Genomic DNA, 25,661 nt, shown 5'->3' with positions numbered 1-25,661 from the left:
CCCTGCTAGGTTCTGCCAGCAAGCTTCCTAGGTGGGAAGTGCCAGAGAGTCTCTGACCAAAGGGCAAGGCTGTTGCCTGCAAACACTCTCCTCAGCTTCGGCCATCCGCCTTAAAGGACGACCCGTGCCCAGCGAAGAAGCTAGGATTACTACAACAAGCATCAACCAGCGTCTATCTTTTAAGGACATTTTCGAGGCAGTTGAGCCTTCGTACCGCGACCAGCCGCACCACTGATTATTGTCACGCTGCAGTTACTAAAGCCATCCGAGACTCTTCGACCAGCGTTACATATATGCCAACCAGCACAGAGATGACAATTATTGACCCTGAGCCGCCGTGTAGGCTAGCATGCAGCCGTCCATCCAGCCTCGCTTGTCGATCTGCCTACCGCCTGATACCCACATCTGTCTCCAATCTTAAACTCTGTTGCAGGAGCTGCAAGGCATCCTGGATCCGACTCGACACTGTCGAGCATGAAGATCATCGCAAGCACCAGGTACATTGTGATTCTGTCCCCCTGGTCCTTCTCCGAAGGCCCCTAGTGACATTTACGACCCCTTGCTCCATTGGTGCTGAAGCTAAATAACCTTGAACAGTTATGGCTGATTGCTTTACTGACTACCCTCCTGTCAGTATCCAGAGTGAATCCCTTTCCTTCGTGAAACTGTTTGTCCTCCGTGTTCCTTTACAGGGTGGATTGTATTTTGTAGTGTGCTAGAACTGTCTGTTGCAATAATAAAGTAGACATTTGTATACAATGTTGACTGGACAGTCCCTTTATCATTGGGTAATGATTGTAATTTTCGGTGTGTTGCAACTAACCAACGATCCACGACCTTGCGGCTATGAGCCTGCTGTTCAGTCCATGTTACTAAAATTGGACAAGGAGGTTTTTAATTGAATTGTGTTTCCAATCTGTTCGGATCCCTTCTCGTGTACTAGAGGTGTGGGGCTGATTGATGGTTTAGAAACCGATATTCATCCCTGGACCACTGGTGCACTGGAAGTTGATTAGCCACAAAGAGAAATACTTTTGTAATATTCATTTCTTTGCACCTCGTTATTCACGCACATTAAAAGGTACATTTTTACCGTGTCAGATCAGGCAGTAATAATGGTAGATTTTCTTCCTGTGGCACTGTGTACTGCTGGACTCAACATATCTGCGGGATGTCTGGGTGAAAGCAGAGGAAATAGGCCCCTTATGAGTTTTCTATTTATAGTGGGAAGACTATTTACTCCCTGTTTTTCTTTTTAGGGGAATGTGCCTATTTTTAGAGAGCAAAAGTGACCATTGCACCCTTTAGCTGAAGGGCTGGGGCCAGTTCTGATGGCGTGGAAAGGATAAACACGACCACCACTGTCTCTGTAGGACTGATAATTTGTAGGAAAGAGACCTCCTCAGGAACCTCCATGCAGGCTATCCTGGGTTACAGCACTGCCTCTGGTGGGCAGAGACCTCCTCGGATCCTCCATCCTCAATCCAGGCTATCCTGCGCTACAGCACTGACTGGAGGACCGAGACCGCCTCAGGATCCTCCATGCAGGCCATCCTGGGTTACAGCACTGACTCTGGTGGGCAGAGACCTCCAAGGGATCGTCCATGCAGGATATCCTGGGTTACAGCACTGCCTCTGGTGGGCAGAGACCTCCTCGGATCCTCCGTGCAGGCTATCCTGGGTTACAGCACTGACTCTGGAGGACAGAGACCACCTCGGGATCCTCCATGCAGCCTATCCTGGGTTACAGCACTGTCTCCGGTGGGCAGAGGCCTCCTCAGATCCTCTATGTAGGCTATCCTGGGTTACAGCACTGACTCTGGAGGACAGAGACCACCTCGGGATCCTCCATGGAGGCTATCCTGGGTTACAGCACTGCCTCTGGTGGGCAGAGACCTCCTTGGATCCTCCATGCAGGCTATCCTGGGTTACAGCACTGACTCTGGTAGGCAGAGGCCTCCTCGGATCCTCCATCCTCCATGGAGGCTATCCTGGGTTACAGCACTGCCTCTGGTGGGCAGAGGCCTCCTCGGATCCTCCATGCAGGCTATCCTGGGTTACAGCACTGCCTCTGGTGGGCAGAGGCCTCCTCGGATCCTCCATCCTCCATGGAGGCTATCCGGGGTTACAGCACTGCCTCTGGTGGGCAGAGGCCTCCTCGGATCCTCCATGGAGGCTATCCTGGGTTACAGCACTGCCTCTGGCGGGCAGAGACCTCCAAGGGATCCTCCATCCTCCATGGAGGCTATCCTGGGTTACAGCACTGCCTCTGGCGGGCAGAGACCTCCAAGGGATCCTCCATGCAGCCTATCCTGGGTGGCAGCACTGACTGTGGAGGATCAACCGCCCCAGGATCCTCCATGCAGAGATCCTCCATGCAGGCTATCCTGGGTTACTGCACTGACTGAGCCACGACCGGAAACTGGGAGATTTGTTCAAAAGGAGTTGATTGTCTGTGGGGATTCTTTTGAAAGAAAAGTGCACCTTTCTTTCCTCGTATACAGATTTGTCAGTTGTGCCAACAGAAGTGTGGTGATGGGGGCATTTTAAGTTTAAGAATGTTGGTGCTTAGAATTAGGTTTCAACTGACTGCTCTCTTGTTGATTTTCAAATACTTACTCTATGACAATAGACAAGAAGAAAAATAAAAGGCTTCTAGGTGGTCTCAAGATGACTGGGCGTTGCATAGCTGCTAAAGTAAGACGTGCCTTCCTGGGTTACCTTGCCAAGTGGGCACTCTTTGAAAGATTACATCAAAGAGAATGGAAGGCGTGCATGTAAGGGATAAAGCAAATGGAGTATTCCAGATGGAGCATTGTTCTAGTCAGGCCAGATGTGGAGAGTTGTTGAGTAATGGCCGCCAGAGGTTAGGAGGCTGAATGGTGTCAGTTGTGCCTATGACCATGTGAGTGGCGTACATGGAGAGCTGCTGTTGTGCAGGACACTGATTCAGTAAATTGCAGGTTTCGGTCCCGGAAGCAAGAACCAAGGCAGATCTTCTCCAATCATTGGTAGCTCTTGAGCTCTGTGATTAAACATCCACCTGGAGTCACGTACAGAAGATTGCTTAGGCTAAGAGATATCTTGTATCACAGACTTAGATAAGCTGTGTTACTATCAAGTCTGTAAACAAAATGTTTTAGTTCACAAAGCAGTTTATATACTGTATTTGCACATTTGTAGTATGTCTTTGTGTCGAGCTTTTCTGAGTGTGATTTTTAACAAAAAAATAAAATAAATAAATAAAGAAGTACCCCTTGCTGTATGTTATCGCGATTAGCATGAGTCCGTTGGATATTTTGCTTCTTTGGAGCACAACGTGTGGCGAGTAAAATGAGAGGTGAAAATGATTAACAAACGGAGGCCAAAATGAGTGTACACGGTTCGTAATTTGCATCTGGAAGCTCATGTTCTTTGTTTCTATAAGGATATTTGTCAGACCCATGCGAAAATAAGGACATGTGTGTTTATGGCAATGCATATTGTTTCAGCAGAATCTATTTCTAATTAAAAAAGAAAAGAAAAACTAGTATTTGAAGAAAGCATTTTTGTATTTTTTTATTTGTGTGATAATTTTCCACCCTGTGATCAAATAAATACTTCTGAATTGTGAGGTGCACGGAAGGAGGTCTAACGATCGTGTAGATTGAAATTGTAAAGTAATTGTCATGTGAATTCCTTCTGTAAACTTCCTCCTCTGAAGTAACAACTTTTATATTTAACAGTGTAAAGGTGAATAATTTTTCATGTGTATTATGTTATAATTGTGCAATACATTTGGATCCTCTTTTATTGATCCAATTGGATAGTAACTTGGGTTTCTTGGCAGGCTTAGTAGCATTTAGGGTGTCCTGTGGAATGTGGTTGAGCCGTCTCTCTGGCGGTTATGCTTCTTTCTAAGTTGTCATCCTGGATGTAGAGTACCTATGACCAGAACCTTTTGGGAAGTACACAAAAGGAAAATGACGAACCTTCCAGCTATCACCTCTTTGTTTTTGCTTTGTCAGCCCGAGTGGGACCGGTATGCCCAGACGTGGATCCTGTGCCTGCTGGGCGTAGAGACCTAAGCTACCCCTCACTGAGGCCCAACAAGGCTGAAACATGTCTGGGGATGCTTGTGGTCTCCTGCAGAAGGGATGTGACCTAACAGTTCCGGCTGGATTGTCCCTTTTGGGTGGGACCAAGCCTGATTTGCATATGGTCTTTCCCCTTCTGTAATGGCTTGGCAGGTGAAGAACGATGGTCTGGAGGGATGCCCAAAGCAATGCCAGAGGTTAATTCTAAACCTTTCAGCCATCACCTCCTTTGTTTTTGAAGAAGTTAGACCACCAAATGACACACCCAGTTTTTCGGCACATCGCAACAGGTGCCTCATTCACCGTCAAGTCTTCTCCAGCAGTGGCCTGTGTTGCCTTTTGAATAAAAAGAATATATATGTTCTGGAGTTCCGAAGATCGTATGTGTTTGTCTCACTCGGGGTCGGTCTAGTTTGGTGCTCATGTAAATTCTATCGGTCTTCCCAGGACTTGCTTCTCTTAGATTCTTCTCACTCACTGTTAGTGTGACAAATGAAGTTCTGGGCCACCAGTGGTCCAGGGATTAACATCAGTTTCTAAACCGTCTACCAGCCCCAACGTCTTGTATACTAGAAGGGATCCGAACAGATTGGATTCACAAGCAAATTATAAACCTCTTTTTTCCAATTTTGGTAACGTGGACGGAACGGCAGGCTTATCGCTTATCTCTGAAAGGTTGTGGATTGTGGGTTAGTGGCAACACAGCGAAAATTTGATTACCCAATGATAAGAGGGACTGTTCAGTCAAGGTTGTATAAAAAATATCTACTATATTATTGTCCTCACAACAGACAGTTCTAGCACACTATGAAATGCAACACACCCTGTAAAGGAATGCAGAGGACAGAAAGATTCAAAGAAGGAAAAGTAATAATAATAATAATAATAATAATAATAATGAACTCTGGATACTGACAGGAGGGTAGTTGGCAATAGTTTAAGCATGGGTTGTAAAATGTTACTAGGGGCCTTCGGAGAAGGACCAGTGGGACTGAACCGCAATGTATCTTGTGTTGTAGGAGTTATTTTAGTTTGACAGGTGCTCGATAGGGTTGAGTCAGTTTCAGGGTGCTTTGCAGCTTCTGCGACACAGTTCAAGACGGGAGACAGCTGCCGATATCTGGCGGCAGACCGTTCTCGAGCAAAGCTGGATGGACGGCTGCAGGCTGGCCTACACGACGGCTCAGGGCCAGGGTTCATTCTCCGTGCTAGTGAGTGGTTCTGAAGCACTGGTTGAGGCGTCTCGGACGGCTTTAGCGACTGCGGCATAACAGTCTGTTGCAGCTTGACTGGCTCGGAAATGTCCTTTATGGTGGACGATGGTAGATGCTTGTCGATGCACTCCTCCTAGCTTTTTCACAGGCTTGTTCTTTAAGTCGGGCCAAAGCTAAGGAGAGTGTTGCAGGCAGTTGCCTTGTCCTTGGTTTGGGTCAGAGACTCTCTGGCACTTCCCACCTCGGAAGCTTGCTGCAGAGCCTAGCAGGGCATGCTGTGTGCTGGATGGCTACAGGTTCTGGAGCTGCTGGACGGTCCTCTGGATACGCTACCTCCCTTTGTTCCCTGGGAGATGTTAAGGGGAGGGATCTTGCTTCCCTCTTGGAGGTCCAGGCCTTCCGTCACTGGCGGAAGATGTAAGGCAGACTGTACCTTCAGCCAGGGTCCAATGAGTTCTTCTTTCCATTTCTGGTGAAGCCTTCAGATCTGCCAAAAGAGAGACTCATCCCTCTATCAAAGCCACATGGAACACATGGATTGGTGTAGGCTATCCATACCTTTTTAAAGAACCAATACTGTATCCCCACCAACAATCTCCTGTATGCGTGAGGTAATCACCAGAGTGCTTTGTAAGTCCCACCCATCTTCCTGTCTGTTGTGGATCAAAGGGTCTCTGGTTAATGGAGCTCTCTGTGCTTCCTGATTAAAGCGGCAGGTCTCCTTTATGAAGCTGCAGAGATGCCGAACTTGCTGGCGCTGTCAATCCACATGCTCCTACCTTCTGAATGTGATCTGCCTGCGGGAATTACTACTGTAAACATGCAGTCCCAGACGTGACATTTCACTGTCAAACGATAGTGAGGGCGGGAGCTGGTATCAGGTTGACACAGTGCACATGAAGGGGTGTTTGGTTTGCCGTCTCCATTGTTGGCCTCTGCAGCCAGGCCCCGTGTGGGCCTGTTTGAATTAAACTGATTATCTGGTAGCAGCATTTACGTGCTAAAGGGCTCAACAAATGGACAGGGCAGATCTTTGGAGCCTTTGTTAGTTAATTAGGCTGGCCCAGCCAGGGGGAAGTTTTGGCCCTCTCCCTTCTGAGATGACACGGTGTACTCCGGACTGTCATATCCCAACTAAATATGACAGGAGGGTCGGCACCTGTAGGCAGTGTCCACCCAGAGTACACTGGTCTGTGTATGTCCTGCTGTGAATATAGGGACATATGTGCAGTTTAGCCCTACAGTTTCTGGATGTTGATTTACCATCATTCCATTTTCATTTCAAATATGCCCAGGTGAGCACACACCCACCATGCGAATGGTCGAATTCCTCAGTTAGGTCGCCGTCAATGTGGTTTTTGCATAGTTTGCGCTGTCTTTAGGATGACATTGCAGTGCTATATCTTTGAGAGACCTAGTCTAATACATCTGGAGAGCCACAGGTGGTAGGCCCGTGCAACCGAAGATAACACTTGCATTACAGTCCTTACACTGGCACCAGTAGAGCAAAGTGTCCCTTTCAAGATCTGACCCCCAAAGCCTGCTAGGCTCCAGGCCCGGAAATCATTTAGTGGGGGGCTTCTGCACGCTGTTAAGTCATGCAATAAGGTCAGTTGATAACTGCATCGCCACATCCCAATTTAACCAAAAAAATGTGCCAATGCAAATGCTTGCCGAAATGCAGCCTGGCATAAGCAGAGCCCTGTGCTGAGGCAACAGGATCCGGAGGAAACATGAAAGCCATCCGATTTCCGAGCACCAGCCTGAACTCTGTCTCTTGCCTCACATACTGCCTGCAGGATCAGTGGCTAGTTGGGTCCGAGGGGATGTTTTCTGGTTAAGTGGATAAAGGCGACGAGTGCTCCGAGCAGAGCCATGTGATTTGTTCTCTGAATCACCCGTAAGAACCATTAGCCGGTCACAGCTGGTGGGATGAATTCTGCCCAGGTTTTCTGACCATTAATTTTTCCTGAGGTAGGATTGACGAGCTCTGTCACTGACACATTTCAGAACAGACAAGCTCAGCTGTCTAGAAAGATGGGGCAGGGCGCACATCCCTGCAATCATGCAGACACAAATCTGTCACTTATCACAGCTTGACAAAGTGAAGGAAAAGTATGGTTTGCTCTGTGAAATTGGAAAGGTACTGGCACCCCGTCTCGCATGTATTTTCGGGATAACCCACATTAGCACCTGCAATCCTGAGGAAACTTGCATGCTGCAGCCCAAATGCTGGTTTCTTTTTTATATAAGAACTAGCGGTACCACCCAGCGTTGCCCGGGTCTGTAGCTGACCTGCATGTGGGGAGTCTGCTATAGCACTGTGCATGTTTGTGTTATAACTTCCTATGATTGAAAAATCGCAAAATCGTCAATCTCCCGAAATCGCATATACTGATAGCATAGGGCCGGACCCCACCCTGTGCTGGGCGAATGGGTGGGGTTGATGAAATGTCACCATAGCCAATACACCCCAGACTGGTATGCCTACCGTGGGCACCTTTCAACCCAGACATTATCGTAAGTTTTCTTGTGGGGAAATACTTGGATGTTCATACAATTTTTGAGGACATCATCCGTTCTTTGTAATGGAAGTGTAGTCTGTAGTTGGGGAAGCGTCTATATACACTCCATTTGATTTATGTTTTCCTGTTGTAACCACACAAATAAGAGCGAGCTGGTAGTTTGGTTTCCAAGAGTCACCATCTGGAAAAAGAATTGAGGGCCAGTGTGCTTTCCCTCACTTAACCTCCTCGAGTACCTTTGCATTGCCTCAATCATAGTTTTAATTTTACCAATTCAGTACCCATGCACAGCACTTGGGAGTAAAGCGCTTTAGAAGCCTTATAAAATACTTAGTTTTCAACCTGACTCTGAAGCGCTACAACAGAAATTCGTATTTTGAACTCCGATCATTCAAATGAAGTGTTAGACTACATGACGTCTTCTTTTTTCGATATTTATTTGGGGGGCGGTGGGGATCTTTTTACCTGCCCACTGACGCATAGACTTTATTTTCTAGCCCTTTTTCATTCGCAATACAAAATGTCCTTCTGTCGTGGAAGCCTACAGTAAAATGTTCCTGATTCTGCTCCCATAACCCCGCGTTTGCTCATCTTAAATCCGACCATTAAACCCATCCTACTTTCTAGTACATGTCTGCATGCTGTCGGGAAGTTCAGCGTAACGCACGCACGCTCACTCGCTCTGTGGTCCATGCATTATACAGGGCTATCCGCGTTTCTCCAGCATGGGGTCTGGCATGGATTCACATGCTCATGAATATTCCCCGTCGTCCGGCTGGGAATCCTCGGTAAAGAAAAAATCGGTATCAGTTTCGTTTCTGATCTGTCTTTCTTGGTAGTAACCAATCACTGATCTCTGGGTCATACTGCCCCCAGCCAATGACTGCCCTCTCCCTAAACCCTGCCTCTGGCACCCATCCTCAGATTTTTACCGCACGCTCAAGTGTTGGGAGTCCTCGTGTTTAGCTCTCGAGTTTTTTTTGCAGAGTTTTCACGCTTTTTCAGGAGATTTCTCATTTTTTCGGTTTAATCGAGCCTCAAGCTCCACCGTTTCCACTTCCGACAACGGGGACCCGTTTCGGAATTCTTCTACGCCCCTCAAGGGTGAAGTTTTCGTCGAGGTTACACTTCTTGGAGGATTCCGGAAGATCTGCGGCCTACCTCAACGGACATGGCCCAGGACAGGGGAATCTCGACGCCCGGATCCAAGCTGTTCAGGTGTTGCCCTGGATGCGGATTACAGCTCGTTTTCAAGCAGGACGAGCATACACGATGTCTCAACTGCCTACTTGAGGACAAGACACACATGGAGAAGACTGTGCGTTCTGCAAGAACCTTTTGGAACGGACCAAAAAAGATCGTCGTTCCCGCCTCGCCGCCTGGCTGGAGAAGGGCACAGCAGGTGAGAAGGCGAAGGAGAAGTCTGAGCGGGCTTCTAAGACCTGTGAGGGCACCCCGGCGATGGGGGCCCAATAGAAGGCCAAGCACCGCGAGTCCGAGGGCACCTGGAGTGCCGAAAGGTAGGGCTCTTCGTCTGCCAAGCAGGGCGCTACTTCCCCGGCACGTTCGACCACGAGCCAGCGCTCGGGTTCGGGGAAGAGGAAGTCTGAGAACCCGGGTAGGTCGCTGGAGCAGACCCGGTCGATCTCGAAGGGGGAGCGAGGTGCTGACCCCCCCCACTCCCCCCCCGGGCGAAGGCCCAGGCCGCACCTAAGGTGGTGAGGGCTTTGATCCACCCGGCAAAGGCCTCTACCGAAGTGGTGGCTGCGACCCTGGCGAAGCCGGCTGAGACTACGCCTGTGGAAACACCCTCTGGGCCCAGAGTATCCCTGCCACCGTGGAGGGAATCCTCTTTCCAGCCCATCGTTAAGACCCCCGTGAAGTCCCTGTCGGAAAAAGAGGGGGGGTGGTGGCCATTACAGACTCAGAATCAGCCTCTGAGGAACTGGTGGAAACCGAGAAGGGCCTCAACGAGAGGTCCATAGGCCTCAACGAGAGGTTTGAGAAGGTTCGATCCCAGAGGACGGTCCCTGCTGACGTGATCGAAGATGGCGACGATGATGACGAACAGGGCCCAGTGGAGCGGCCATCCCGTCCGTCGCAGCCATTGCCCGAGCCCCAGGATAGCTCGGCGGCCATTTTGTTGGCAATCCAATCCTTATGCACCGAGTGGGACGAGATTACCAGGGACCCCGACGGAGGATCCAGAACCAGGCCCGTCGGGAAGCCCTCCGAACAAGCGGAGGAGAGTCCACCCCGCTTCGTGTCTGCGAGACCGGTGGACCCATCATCCCCCTCGCCGGACCCTAGAGAGGATACGGCGACGGAAACAGCGACGGGGACGGACGATGACGGCAGCGATGACACAGCGGACATCCCGTCGTCACCCCCCCCCCCCGCGGGCGTCTCCAGCCGACGAAATTGGCTCTTTCCACGCCATGATAACCAGGGCATCCGAGCTCTTCCAGCTCTGCCCTGAAGAACAGAAAAAGGAGGGGTTCCTGTACCAACGACGAGAGGCCAAGAGGAAGACCGTCCTCGCGGTGCCTTTACTCAAAGACATCTGGGACAAGGGGCTTGCTGTCCTCAAGAACCCTTCCACGACGCCAGCCAAGAGGGAGAGGTACGAGAAGAAGTACAGAGTCCCCGATGCCGCCCCCTTGTGCCTCGGGGCCCAGCCCACGCCAGACTCTGTCGTCTCGGCAGCAGCTAAGAAGGCAGCGGGTGCGGCGGCTTCAACTTCCACTTCCCCGCCGGACATCGAGGGCAAGAAGTTGGACTCTATGGGACGACGAGTCATCTCGGCGGCGGCGATGACTATTAAGGCGGCCAATGCCTTAGCGATCGTGGTCCGCTACGACAGGGAATTCTGCAGGAAGGCGAGGTGGCGTCGGATCACGCCATAACGGTGGCATCGGACATTGCCGATACTGGATTTCGCCAACTGGGCAACAGAGTTTGCCTCCGACGACGGCTCAAGGGACAGACTTTCGCCTGGACGTCCAGACCAGAGTTTTGGACATGCCGTTCGACGGCAACAACCTTTTTGGTAAGGCGGTGGATGAGTCCCTACAGGCCATCAAGGCTGACTCGGAGACAGCCTGGGCCCTGGGGGTGCTTCAACAGCGGCAGCCCTTTCGGAGCTCCGGAGGCAGACAGGGTGCCTCCAAAGGATCCAGCGGTGGCTCCTCCACTTACCGCCAGGCGGCCCGCTCCTTTTCCCAGGAGACCTACAGAGGTCGCGGCAAGCAAGGGGGTTCCCGCCACCATCGCCAAGGAGGCCAAGGCGGCAAGGCCGCCTCCAAGCAAGACTGACCCGGCCGGGTTGCCAGGGCCCCCACCAAAGCACCCCGGTGGGAGGCCGGCTGACTAAGTTAGTCAGCATGTGGGAGTCCATCTCCACCGATCGTTGGGTGTTGGACACCCTGGCCAACGGGCACTTGCTGGAATTCCAAAAGAAGTGCCCTCGCATTCCTCCCGTGGCCAGGAAGGAGAATCGCGTCCCTCAACTGCTGTTGGAGATAAAGCTGATGCTCAAGAAAGGTGCCATCGAGCTCGTCCCCAGGAGGCTCTGGGGCTCCGTACTGTACTCGAGGTACTTCCTCGTCAGAAAGAAGAGAGGCGGTTGGCGCCCCATCATGGACCTGCGTCGGTTAAACAAGTACATCAAGGCTCAGAAATTCAGGATGGTCAGCTGGAGGAAGGCGACTTCCTATCGTCGTTGGACCCTGGAGGATGCTTACTTCCACATCCCGATTCTAAAAAGGCACAGGAAGTTCCTCAGGTTCGTGGTTCAGGGACGTCATTACCAATTCAGAGCCCTACCGTTTGGATTAAAGTCGGCACCCAGGGTTTTCACCAAGTGCCTGGCACCAGTGGCGGCGCGGCTGCTCCTGCAGGGGATCCACGTCTACCCCTACTTGGACGACTAAGGACAAGGGAACTCGCCGTCGAACATACGGCGAGGACCGTCCGGCTACTCATGGAGCTGGGGCTCGCCATCAACTACCCCAAATCCCACCTGGTTCCATCACAAGTAGCACTTTTTCTGGGAGCAAAGCTTGATACAGTGGGGCAATTGGCCTCCCCTTCAGAAGAGAGGACCAAGACCATCCTGGGCAAGGTGCGGCGCCTGTTGGCCACGGACGTGGCCAGGGTGAGGTCCTTCAAGTCCCTTCTCGGGATGATGTCCTCATGCATCTACCTTGTACCCCTTTGCAGACTTCTGATGTGTCCACTGCAGGAGTTCCTCGACGCCCGCTGGTTTCAGGCGACGGGCTGCTTCGAGGACAGGATCCCTCTCGACGAGGAGTTCTGTCAGGCGATCCTATGGTGGGGCACCCGGGCTCACCTCACTACAGGCACAGACTTTCAAACCCCAGCATTTCAGGAGACGGTAACGACAGACGCCTCTCTGGAGGGTTGGGGGGCCCACACCGGAGATCTCCATGCAAGAGGCCTTTGGCTCCCGGAGGAGAGGTCTCTCCACATCAACGTTCTGGAGCTCCGAGCAGTGTTCTGGGCGCTCAAGTCGTTCCTCCCGTCCCTCAAGGACAAAGTGGTGAGGATCTTCACCGACAACCCCACCACGATGTTCTAACTACGGAAGCAGGGGGCCACCAGATCCCCAGCCCTATCCAAGGAGGCCCAGGATCTGTGGCCCTGGGCCATCACCCAGGGGATGTTTCTGGTTCCCTTCCACTTGGCAGGAATAAAAAACACAATCGCCGACTCGCTCAGCAGGGAGCTGCGCTCGTGCCACAAGTGGGAACTGCGACAGGATCAAGTGGATCGGCTCTTCCAACGTTGGGGCAAACCCCAGATCGACCTGTTCGCGACGGCGGCAAACTCAAGTGCCAGAGGTTCGCCAGCAGGTTCCCACACCCGAGGAGCATGGGCAATGCTTTCTCATTCCCCTGGGACGGCCTGTTTCTCTACGCATTCCCTCCGTTGCTGCTCTGCCTCATCAACCAGCTCAAGAGGTCCAGCTGCAGGATGATCCTCGTCGCACCGGCGTGACGGAGGCAGATCTGGTTCCCAGCCCTTCTGGACTTATCAACGTCCCCGCCAGTCAGGCTACCGGCGGACGCGGATCTTCTCTCCAGAGAAGGAGGCGCCATTCTCCATCATGACCCACAGTCGCTGAACTTGCAGGCCTGGCTCCTGCGGCACTAGAGTTTGGAGGGTACGATTTACCGGCTGATTGCTGAGAGGTTCTTGCAAAAGCCAGGGCGTCCTCAACTCTCAAGTGTTACGGTCATAAATGGAAGAGGTTCTCTGTCTGGTGCCGTGCACAGAAGATGAACCCTCTGTGGATTACGGCCCCTCAAGTACTGCCGTACCTACTGTCTCTGGCCAAAGCTGGACTGGCTCACGCCTCCATCAAAATACATCTGGCTGCTATCTCCCGATATACCAGGACTGCGGGACGGGCGTCCTTGTGGTCTCATCGCCTGGTGAAGGAATTTATGAAGGGACTATTCCGATCGTTCCCGCCGGTGAAGGCTCCTGCCCCGGCGTGGGAGCTTAATGTGGTGCTGACCAGGCTCATGGGGGGGAGGGTCATGGGGGAGGAGGGGAAATGCCTATGCATTCGGCGCCTTTGAAGTTGCTGTCATGGAAGACTGCGTTCCTCGTGGCCATCACCTCCGCACGACGAGTGGGAGAGATCCAGGCCCTATCTTGCAAGCCTCCATACTTGACTTTCCATGACACGAAGGTGGTGCTGATGACGCACCCCTCCTTTATGCCCAAGGTGCCGTCGGACTTCCACCTCAACGAGCCCTTGGTTTTACCAGTTTTCTTCCCGTTGCCTTCGACGCCGGCCGAGAGGACTTTGCACTTGCTGGATGCAGCTAGAGCTCTGAAGTTCTACGTGGACCGCACGAAGAGTTTTCGGAAGACATCGCAGCTGTTTGTGAACTTTGGACCTGTGAATCAAGGGAAGGCTCTCTCGAAGACTTCCATTTCCAGATTGCTCTCCAGCATCATGCAATGTCACCGGTTGGCAAACCGACCGTTGCCCGGCTGTCCGAGAGCCCATTCGACCAGAGCGATCGCTGCTACCACGGCGTTCCTGTCTGGTGTGCCCCTGCTGGACATCTGCAGGGCTGCTACGTGGAGGTCGACACACACCTTCACAAGATTCTACTGCGTCGATCGGGACTCCAGGGAGGAGTCCAGGGTCGGCCAAGCAGTGCTGCGCAACCTGTTCGTCTAAGGTGAGCCTGGTGAGGTAAGAAGTGCTTAATGTTGAGTTTGGATGTAATGCTTAATGTTGAGACTTTGCCACCTCCCGTGGTTGTGCATGTGTGTACTGCTATGTATTCTTTATTCATGAGCATGACCCCATGCTGGAGAAGGAACAAGTTACTTACCTGTAACTGTTGTTCTCCAGCATGGGTCTGGCATGGATTCACATGCAAACCCTTCCACCTACCCCTCTGTGGCTCTTCACTTGGTCATACTGCCACTTGGCGTGCTACCAAATCTGAGGATGGCTGCCAGAGGGGGGGCTTGGTGAGAGGGCAGTCATTGGCTGGGGGCAATATGACCCAGAGATCAGTGATTGGTTACTACTAAGAAAGACAGATCAGAAACGAAACTGATACTGATTTTTTTTCTTTACCGAGGATTCCCAGCCTGACGACGGGGAATATTCATGAGCATGTGAATCCATGCCAGACCCATGCTGGAGAACAGTTACAGGTAAGTAACTTGTTCCTTAGGTTGCCATTACATAAGCGCTGTTAAGCCGCTTCCTGTCCAATCTCCTTTTTCTCTCGCTGCCATGGAAGGATGTGGCAGCTTTCCCTGGTCTCTCAGGTGGCTTTCAGTTGACAGACTGTGATTGTTTTCTCAATTAAGGAGGTTGTTGGATGATTTGTGCTTCTCCTTTGCCTCATTAACGGAAAGATGGGCAACGAATCAGCAGAATGGCTTCGCCTTGGGGCCAAAAACAAACCAGAAGAAACGTTCTCGTGGTTCCAAGAGCTTGGCAGTCCGGGCTCCATTCCAGCAATCCATCCTTGGGAGGCTTTATTCGCGACTAGTCTGGGGTGTTTGCATTTCCCGGCACCACTTCTCTGCCACTTTCTCTGTAGGATCTTGCTCTAGTGCTCACTTGTTGCTACCGTCCAGATCTGGGAAGAGACTGGTGTCCACCAAGCTCAGTCCCCCGTGCTGCTCGAGCTGTTATGGTTAGCTAACATCTGGCAGAGGGAGGCTCCTCTATCCCTTTGCTGGGGGCCTTGACACTCTGGTTCCCAGCCTCCTCACTTGCTCCCCTCCGCTCACTTCTGCAATGATCTTGTCCCTTAGGGATGCTTCTGCAATTTTTTTTTTCTTTCTGCTTTTGTACTGAGTCTTGTTCTTTCTTGGCTTCTGAAGCCCCCAATCACCTTATCGGCTAGTTCAACCTCCACTCCGCCAAGCACATGACGTACCTGGTTCCCGGGCTGATTTCCACTCCTGATGATGATGGTTATGATATGACTATTTATAGCGCGCCTATACAAGCATGATTCAAACTGCGACGAGGCAAGGGAGGGGAACACAGGAAGGACAGGACAATTTTCTTACTAGGTCAAGTGATTTTGAGATTGCGCAAGGGCAGAGGAGAGGGAAGAGGAAAAGTGCCAGGGGACGGGGAGAAGAAGCAAGTGCTAGACATCGGAACAAGACATCGAAAAAACAAAAAGTGCGGCCAGCAGGTGGCAGTGCAGGCATTAAGTGCGGACAAGTGTTAGAAGTGCAGGTATGGGAACTGTATGGTTGCAGATACATCCCCCAGTGCAGGGATGGCAGGAGGCAATGCAGGGGTGTAACTGGGGGGGGGGGGGCAGGGACCTGGGCCCATGGTTCAGAGGGTAGCCAGGTAACCAGTGCAGTATCGGACAAGAGATCACCAGGGGATGGGAAGAGAGAAGGCAGAAGCAAAGAGGAAAGTTTTGAGCTGCTTCCGGAACCGGGGGATGGTTCTGCTCAAGTTTAGGCAGGGAGGCTGTAACCCCCCCCCCCCACCCATCTCATTGCTTCGAAAAAGCAACTGACCCTACATGACTTGGAGGTGGAGGAGCCAATAGCTTGAGTAGGAAGGTACTTCTGAAGAGAAAGCTGGAGATATTTTGGTCCCAGAAGGCCTTAGCCACTGGAAGCCAATGGAGAGATTTTGGTGCTGGAGAGATCCGATCCCTGGACTTGAGGCCAAGAACAAGTCTTGTAGTCCTGTTCTGGATGAGTTGCAGAGGACCGAGAGTAGGGGCGGGCAGATTTAAAAAGAGGCTGTTAGTAGTCGAACCTAGAGAGAACCAGAGCTGTAGAGACAGTGAGCTTCTGGGGGAAGGAGAGGAAAGGAAGAATACCTCTGAGGAGGTGCAGTTGATAGTTTGACTTCTTAGAGACGTCTGAAATGTGAGGAGAGAAGGAGTGTGTGGAGTCGTAGATAACCCAAGGTGCTTAGCCTGACAGGTGGGAGCAGGAGGGGGGGGCCAAGGGAGGCCGACCAGAGTGTGGCAGGAACATGGGGTGAAGGTATGCCGATGAGGAGGATCTCAGTCTTACTGGCGTTCTTTGGCTGCATACCATTCTTGGATTGCAGACAGAAAATCCAGGATGATAGAAGAAGAGCAGGAGAAGCTTGGCGCACAGTGGACACTGAACTGAAGCTGCCAACAGGACACCACCCTCTCACTTTCCTACTTCCTCTACACCTGACTAACCACCCCCTTCCCCCACCTTCTTGTTTGCAGATCCACCTCGGGACCAATTATTTTAACGGTGCACAGTACAGTACAAATATCTTGAACATTAACTTATCCTCCATCATATTGTATAGGATGTGGACGAGTCCCAAGTAGATATACGTCCTTAAACTCAGGATGCATCCGCTATTGGCTTCCGTAGAGAGGACGTGTAGTTGTATACGGCCGTGTGCAATTTGTGTGCGCACACAGTGGTAAAAGCGCCCTTGCACGGCAACAGTGTGATAGAGCCGTAAGGGAAAATGTCGACTTGTGAGGGCTGCAGTTTCAGCCCGTGTGGCAGGTGATTGTAGACCTCCTCGCTTGGAACATTGATGGTTGCACCCGTGTCAATGAGGAATTCAGTGGGTGTATTTTGTACTTTTAGTGTTAGGATGGGGCTATGTTTTCTTTGCTGTTTTGTTCCCCAGTGCCCATACGTACCCTTTCCTCCTTTTGGCTTTCATGGGAAGAGGAGGAATTGCTGCCTGATTGTCACTGTATACCCACATAGCGAACACTCCTCCGGGTTCTGTGAGATGCTAGTCTATCCGGGGTCCTGAGTGACCTTCTAGAGGTGTGTCCGTTACCTTCAGTTTCTGCAGGGAGATACCTTCTACGTTCGCAGCTTGCTCTCCTGTCTTCTGGTTGGTGAGCAGGGTGGCATCTGCTGTTCTTCAGGGAGTCTGTTGGGGCGGTCGATGTTTGGGCATTTCTGCAGACCGCCCTAAAATAGTCAACACCCCCACATGCTGTGCACTTCTGGCCGATGGCTGGGCATGTGCCTTCATGGGTGAACTAGCCGCACCTATAGCATGACTTTGCCGAGTGTACGGATTTGTCGTGCTGGGCTGGTGTCAATTTCCTGATGTTTCCTGATCTTTGGCGTCCTATGATATCTTCACCCGTCCAAGGCTAACCACCTGTTGTTTGACTGCTGAGTCGGTACGAGCCATTGCTAGCATTTCATCAAGGGTCCACTGTTTCTGTTCTTGAGTAGCTTCTGCTTGAAGTCAGTGGATTCACTCCCCACTGTGACTTGGGGGCGTAGGGCCTTGTTTGTGTATCAGTGAAAAGCGCAGTGCTCCATGCGGATGTGCAGTCTCATAACATATTTGTCTATGGTTTCTCCTTTCTCCTGCATTGTTGTGTGGAAGATATCTCTCGTCGTCCACGTTGGTGTGTGGGGCGAAGTAAGCATAAAGCGCCTCTCGAATCTCCTGGTATGTCGCCTTTTCATCGACCAGTTGATAAAGGTTGTCCCTGACGGCAGCCCCTACTGCCAGGGTAAGGATGTTCTTCTTTCTTTCCTCATCCATAGGGCTCATCGCCCCTACATACACTTTGAAGTCTTTCATCCATCCGACCCATCGGGGCCCTAGGTTACCGGAATCTCTGAGGTCAAATGCCTGGGGTAGCTGCCACAGGGTAGTCCCATCCTGGCCCTTTGAAAATGCCTCCGAAAGTCTTGCAGGCACTGTGCTGGGGATATCTTCTTCCGACATTCTCCTTTGTTGTGTGCCCCTTAGTGTCCAGGACACTGGCTAGTGTTAGCAGCACTTGTGTTATTGTCCTTTACACTGTGTTTTCAATTGCTGGCAATGTTTGTGGTTGGGCCACGCCCACTTCTTCCTCTGGGGTGCTCCTGGGCTGCTATTTGTCCCATAACTCTGCTCATTGCGTCTTCGTATTCACTGCGTGGCCACCAGGGCGCGCTGCAGTAGTCGTTTTGCGAATGTCCCTGCTAAAGCCTGGGTTGGAGCCTGCTGCGTGAACAGTGTGTGGCAGCTGGGCCGGGTCACTGCTGCATTACCAAGGTCTGTATGAGCAGTGGAGGCGGGCAGCGCCTCCCACTGCTGCTGCGAGCGGGGGAAAAGAGCACGAGAGGGACTGCTGAGTCTGTTACTTTCCTCATCACCAGTGTTGCGTTCAAGTGTCCCTAACAGTCTGAGCAGCCGAGCCGCCTCAATGATTGCGCTGTGCTGCTGCAATGAGGGAGGCACACATGGCACACGTCCTGTCTCGACTCCGTCTTTATTAGATTAACCCCTTTCCTCTTACCCATGTCACTTCCCCTTCCCATCAGTCCCGCTAACGCCCTAGCCCAAACTTCCACGTAACGATGTGGACAAACTGGGGACGTCCAACATGAAAATGACAGCAGGTTTCCCTTGAAGTTGTGGCGAGACTTTGTCTCCATCAAATAACATACTACTACCCTCTGAATGGGGTCCCCCTGTGTGGGTTGCCTACTTTAAACACATGTACCAGGCATGACTGCTCACTGTCATTACTGCTAAGAGGCAGGAGCTGGCTTCAGGTTGACGCAGATTCATATCAAACGTGGTGGGGTTTCCTGTCTTTTGTTAGTTCCCCGACCAGGCCTCTTGTGGGCTTGGTTAAATTAACTCTCCAGTATGTGTCACTGCCACCAGCAGGGCCAACAAAGGATAGGGCGGATCCATGGAGCCTTTGTTATTTGATTAGGCTGGCCATGACAGGCAGAAGTTTTTGCCCTCCTCTTTTGAGATTCCTTGATGTACTCCTGGGTGTCGCATTCCAAATAAATGTGACTAGGCTGCGTCCACCCAGACTACACAGGTCTATGTGTATGTTGTGCAGTGAGCGTAGGCAATGTGTGTAGATTGGGCCCACACATTTTGCAGATTTTGATCTACCATCATTCAATTTCATATAAAATTTCAAAAAAGTCCAGGTGAGGGCACGCCCACTGTGCGGGTGGTCTAATTCCTCACATTGCCATAAAGATTTGAAGGATTGTTGGCGTATGTTACACATTGAGCTGCATGTCCATTTGTATACTGGACGGTTTGTTTGTGTTAAAGGAGCATTTGGTTGAAAAGTTTTTTTTTTTGGGGAAGTTTTTTTTCTATAAGGGTTTCTTTACCATAAGGGTGTCTATTACCTTTCATACCCTCGGCCCTTACTGTCTATGGCAATTATTTTTTTTGTTCTTGTTTTAAGCCTCTTCATTGAAATGTGTTTCTGTGCTGTTTTTGTGAATCTATTCACTTTCACAGGTTTGAAAAGGTATCTACATTGACATTGCACATGTTTAAAAGTACTTTTTGTAATTTATGTGGGCCGGGGAGTATAGGTCGCCCACTGTGATGCGACCTGTGATTTGTTGCCCAGCTGGGGCACCCTCAGCATCGGTCGCAGGGGAGCCCATGAATTGTGTGCTACGCCACTGTGTGTGTGATGGGATGTCTGGGGGTGGGGGGGGGGGGTGTGTGTGTGTGTGTCTGTGTCTGTGTGTGTGTGTCTGTGGAGAGGGTTTCCGTGCTGTGCAGCCAGCTCTGCCACATCCCGTTTATCCCATCGTAAGCCCGTGGTGTCCGTTAACAATGGGATGTGTATAATCATTTTGTTGTAGTAATAATGCATCTTGGCCTGACTCTGGGGATGCTTGGGACTCCAGATCTGAACAGTAACAATAATTATTTACATCTTTCCATGTGTTCGTTTTTTATTTATAATGTATTTCCTTTGTGTTGAAGTGCAGGGGAGGTGGCATTTGATAGCGGCTAGACTGAATTTTTGCAAGCTGAAATCCTGTTTTTTTTTTTTTTTAATGACGGTCAAGTGTCCTTCTGCTTTAATTTATTTTATGGGGATAGAATGTTGTCATGTACTTTCCTCGCTAGGGGACGGTTTTGTTGTGCATGCATAGTATCCTGAAGGGCTGCGTACTCGTATGCACAAGTTTGTACTACTCCAAACACCCGCCTACTACTACACATGAAAGTCGCCTTTTTAATTTGGGCTATTTTTATTTATTTATTTTTTTTTTATTTTTTTTTGGCCTACAGCACCTGGTATTCCCAGGCGGTCTCGGTCTCCCATCCAGGTACTAACTAGGCCCGACACTGCTTAGCTTCCGAGATCAGATGAGATCGGGCGCATTCAGTGTGGTGTGGCTATTAGGTGGCACTGCCAAAACTATTACATTAGATTACTGGTAGGAAGAAATGGCGTATTAGCAGGGGCACACAGCTTGTAGGTGTTGGTTGGTTATTTGCTCGCCCACTGAGTTCCCGTGGCCATGCTAATCTCTATGGACATTACTCCACAGTTCCTTCCCTCGTCCCGCCAAACCACCTGCTCACGAGCACTCTTTGAGCTCCCTTTTGTTAAGCCTTACCATCAAACTAATTGAAACACCTGCCAGTGTTTTTTCCAAGCAGTCTTCTGAGAGTTAATGACTTAAATGGAGTTGTAAACCTACTACTGGTGTAATAAAAATGTCTTGACCAGGTCTAATTCAGCCAAACCATGTATAAGCACCATTTGTGCCCTTTACTGAAACCCTGTTAAAAACGAGCATTGGCTACGAGAACAGTTTTGGATTGTAAGCATTAGACGTTTGTCAGGCACTGCTAATAGATGCCCAGGTACTGGCACCATTTTACCTGCAACCATCAATGGCCAGTTCATTCTACTATAATGGTGCCATTCCTGTGACTACCCAAAAGCCCAAACTGTTGGCATAGCAAATGCTTGTTTGCAGAATACTAGAAATTGGTCGATTCAGCCCTGCGCATATCGTCTGGTATGTGTCTTGTTATCGTCCATCATCTTCATTAGTGTGCGCTAAACATAGGGAATCGTTTTGAGCCGACGCGTGTTTCGACTAGTAAGGGGTTTCTTGAGGCTCTAACCGATGTATATTGAGTATTACACACCAGAGCACTTCTGAATGAGACGGCAATCATGCACGTCATGGCAAAAACGGAGTTATGAGTGATAACATCAATATAAGCAGAGGTCAAGTCCTAAAAATGAAAGTGGGGGGACTCGTCAACAAACGCAATGGGGTGTGGCGGCACCAGAAATGTGCATATCTATGTGAAATATGCATGTTTTATTAAATTGACTTAACATAAACACCCAAATTGCACAGGACAAATGGCATCTGCCTTTCATAAAATGAACACACACACAAAACCAAGAGAGGATATTTTCTTCTAATAGTGTTTTTGAAAACATTAAAAGGCGTGCATGTATTAAGCTCCAAGAACCAATACAAAAGGGTGTGGTGGGCGGTGCCAGAGGGGGCGGGACAAGTAGTGGACATCCAGCAATGCTGGGGGGAAAAAAAAAGCGCCTGCGATGGCAGCATTGCCTTTTACCGCCGGCGTTGGCACTGTTGTGTGATGCACAATGCTTGTACATGTACAACTAAAAGGATTCAGTTGTGCTTGTACGAGCATTGTGCATCATATGCCAGTGCCAAAGCCGCGCTAAAAGGCAATGCTGCCGTCGCGGGCACTTAATTTATTTTATTTATTTTTTTAACTATTCCAGCGCGTTCATGGGCTTGGGTGGCTGACTCTAGGCGGATCCCGAGATCCGGCTCCATATCTGGTGCCGGATCTCGGATCCGCCGAGAGCCGGCCCAGTGACCAGCACTGGCGGGTTATATAGTGCAGGGGTGAAGTGTCTGAAGAGAGAAACTGCCGATCAATGTTCGTTGTCCTCCGTGTCTGCAGGGGTCCGTGAGCGCCATGGCTGCTTAATGTAATCTTACCCCGCCTGTAAAGCTGTCGGAAAATGCAAGTCCCCGTTGTTTTTTTTCCCAAAAAAAATAATAATTCTTCCTGTCCTAAGCGACTCACCCGGATTAGTTGAGTGCTTGCATCAAAGGCCTGCTGCGGTCTTTTATTTCCGTGAGATCTACAATCTAAAAGTATTGCTAGCATGCGAGTAATTCCGAGCAATGCGCTGTGCTTATGAAAGCTGGCTGCGCTTACTACGCTAATGCATGCAAGACTAACTAATACTGCCAAGGGCCCATGCGGTACCCCCAAGTGACGCGAGGCGGGCACTGCAGAACACGGTGAAGCGCTTAGAAAGAACCCATGTTCGTCTACTGCTATAGTGATTCGGTAACGGATTCTACATATTTACTAAGTCTTGCGTTGTCCTCCGAAATACAGCCGTGTTACCTCGGGACTGCATGTTCTGCCGACGCCGTATGGTGCAGACCTACATACGTCTGTTCACGAGCATCGACGGACACATGTGTGACGTGGCATTGCAGCGCTACGCCGCTGTGAAGGCCGAGCCCCTCAAGTACTGTTGGGTAGAGTCGCCCCTGCCCCCAGGGTTGGACTGGCCGCATCGGCCCATCGGCCAGTGGCCGATGACCTTTGAGGACCTGGGGGGCCAGTTTTCATGAGGCCACCCCAGGGCCGGTTTTTTTGCCGGTAAAATGTTTAGTAATATGCAGCGCGAGTCGGCAACTCACTCACAGAGTGTCTGCTGCGGCCTGCGGGCCGCGCGCGGCCTAACCTGGGCCATCATTATTATTTTTTTGTAAAATTGTTGATGTCAGTCTCACTATCAATTTTGAAGATAGATAAGTGTGTGTGCCGTGGGGAGCCGCTTGGGCGCGGCCCGAGCAGCTCGCCTGAGGCTCGGGGCCAGGCCAGTGTCAGAAAGGAAATTGAGACTGGGGGGTGGGGGTGAATTACAGCCATGTTCTCAGGGGCTGGAGCCTGGAGCAAGCTGGAGGAGCTGCCTGGTGCGCTGCTGGAAACATAATTATTCATCAAAGCAAGGTAACAACACATTGTTACCTTGCTTTGATGATTTGCAATTGCAAATTGCATGCATGCATGATGCATCAGGGCCGGCTGCCGCCACCAGGCCTGCGGCGGCGCAGAAGGTGGTGGTTGGTGGCCCGGTGGCCGTGCGTGCTCTTGTGATGATTGATGAAGTCCTAGTCAAGTCGACACAAGTGTTAATACACTTACGAATATGAACATTGTACCGGGCCCGGGCGGCGGCCTAGTGCTACTGTCTCTGCAGCAGCAGAGCTGGCTGGGCTGAGGGCGGGGCTGAAGTAAGTTCACACAACAAGTTCCTTTCAACTTTGCAGGAACTAACAACAACGTTACGTCACGTGTTACTTGCCCTGCAAAGTTGAAAGCAACTTGTGCCTGGGGCTGGGGGCGGATACAGACTCCGTGTCGCCACAATTAAGTCGGTGGAGAGACACGTGACTCTCTCTCTCTGAGTCTGAGAATAAAGTGGGCCTCCCCTCCTCACCCTGGGCATTATTTATTGGTGACCCGACCCCACGACGAGGCAGCCAGTGAACTGGCAGAGCCCACTGACGACGGAGGACACACACGCACCGCAGCAGCAGCCCAGCAGGCAGGCCCCCTGGCCCGAGAAGACAGGGACCGTCCACCGAAGTGAGTGCAAGCCTGAGCCCAGCAGCAGCCACACCAACTGGCAGGCAGGCAGCAGTTGTGACCGGTGCTGCGGGCGGCTACACTTAAATACAGAAGAGTCGACTACTCTCTCGACCTTGTCCGTGAGGTAAGAAAGATTGATTGATCCACACAGGGCCTATGCTTTAAGGCAAACATTTAGCACTTTTTCTGCTAAATGACGACTAGGCCTCATAGGAAATGTACTATCAATAATACAGCACCCACCTTTCGGCAGGTCCTGACTCCTGAGCTCCTCCTCACTCGCCCATCACTTCACCCCATGTGCACTGTCACCTCTCTTCCAATGTCCCGCCCTGCCAGCACCCCATAGTACACCAACCCTCGCCTACTCCACTTCCCCGACCATGTCCATGACCGTCCAGGACCCCACCCAGCCTGAACTCCCAATTCACTCCAACGAGACATCCTCCCTGTACTCCCAACTCCCCCACCCTGCCGGGGCTCCCATGGATCTGACGCTCTCCTACACCCACCCCTCACCTTCCCTACTCTCTCACATCAATCGCATCCCATCTCTGACTACTCCTAACCTCCCCCCACTCTGCCACACTCTGTTTTGCCTGTTGCGCTCCACTCTAGGTTCCCAACACACCCCACCAGCACCTGTGCCACTGCCTGCCCCGGCCCGTGCCTCTCCTCGAATATACCACACCGCCCCACCTGCCACACACACCATGCCCCAACTCTCTCTGACTCTCTCACAACCCGATTTCCCCCATTTGCCATACCATCCCCTCCTGCCTCAGTCCCTCCTGCTAGTACTCCATACTCTCGACACTTTACCATCATCCCATCCCCTCTCACCGCCTCCCCCAGCACATCTCAATCCACTCTTGGCCCCACTAACACCTTGCTCCCCAGAGTTGCCTCCTCCAGACAATGTCTGTCTGCCCCCTTCCACCTCTTCTCACCCTTGTTACTCTCCGTTCCTTATCTGCCCGTTTCTATCCGCGCCTGCCCTCTTCCCCATTACCCTGCGTCCGCCACATCCCTGATTAGTTCCTTCTCCCTCTCTCTTCCAAGTTCCAACAGTTTGCCCCCTCTTGTCTGCCGGCCCACCATCCTCTCCCTCCCACCTGCTCCTTCCTCGGACCTTGTTTTTAAAGCCCTCCCCTTTTTCTAACCCCACCTGTTTCTAATCCACACATGTTTCTAACCCACCCTCCCCAACTGTTTCTAACCCCTCCTGCCCCACCACGTTTCTGATCCCTACCTGTTTCTGTCTGACACCCCTCATTCCTTGCCATGCTTCCTGGCCTCTGTTCATTTCTGTCTGTACAGTGGTCCATTTTATTTCTAAAGCTATATTAATGCAGCTTCCCCTCCTTTCATGCTGCACTTCCCACGCCCCCCCTCTCATATGCGCCTCTGCCCCTTTTTTCCTCATTTCCTTCTCTTGACTCCTGCCCTCCAACTTGGTCTCCTGCCTATTCCTCTTCCTCATGCCACACTGGGCCCCTCCTTCTTTTTCTACTCTCCATCATTTCGTCTAGACATCCACGTTCTGTAATACACAAACACAACTGTTACTTGCTTTCTCTGACGCAAGCATTGATTTCCATGGACAGGGCACACCGGCGGCACTCTGCTCTGGCTCTTTCAAACAGCAGCAATTTAATTTAACCTGGTGTTCTTAAAGGCCATTGATGTGCAGCATTTTTACGAAAAGAAACAAACACGGCGTGGAATTTGTTTTCTGGGTGTTTAACAGATTTGCCAAACTGCCTGTGAAAAGCCGTGTGTGTGTTCTATAATTTGGCCATGCACTCTCGCTAGCCTCGACAAATCGCGTCTTGCCTTCAAACGTGTTCCTGTTTGTTGAGTTGCAAGTGTCACTGCA

General features: G+C 51.0%; 1 protein-coding gene and 1 pseudogene across 2 annotated transcripts in view; one reads left to right on the top strand and one right to left on the bottom strand.

The window, feature by feature from the left end:
• CCDC50 (coiled-coil domain containing 50) overlaps positions 1–25,661 on the top strand; it is a 411,626-nt gene that overhangs the window by 57,929 nt on the left and 328,036 nt on the right. The gene's annotated exons all lie outside the window — the stretch shown is intronic.
• On the bottom strand, positions 20,381–20,505 carry LOC138495005 (5S ribosomal RNA; annotated as a pseudogene).

The sequence above is a fragment of the Ambystoma mexicanum genome, chromosome 10 (genome assembly GCF_040938575.1).
Source record: "Ambystoma mexicanum isolate Mex_15411 chromosome 10, UKY_AmexF1_1, whole genome shotgun sequence".
Taxonomy (NCBI): domain Eukaryota; kingdom Metazoa; phylum Chordata; class Amphibia; order Caudata; family Ambystomatidae; genus Ambystoma; species Ambystoma mexicanum.
Note: the sequence above shows the minus strand (reverse complement) of the source record. Positions and strands in the feature narration are given on the sequence as shown.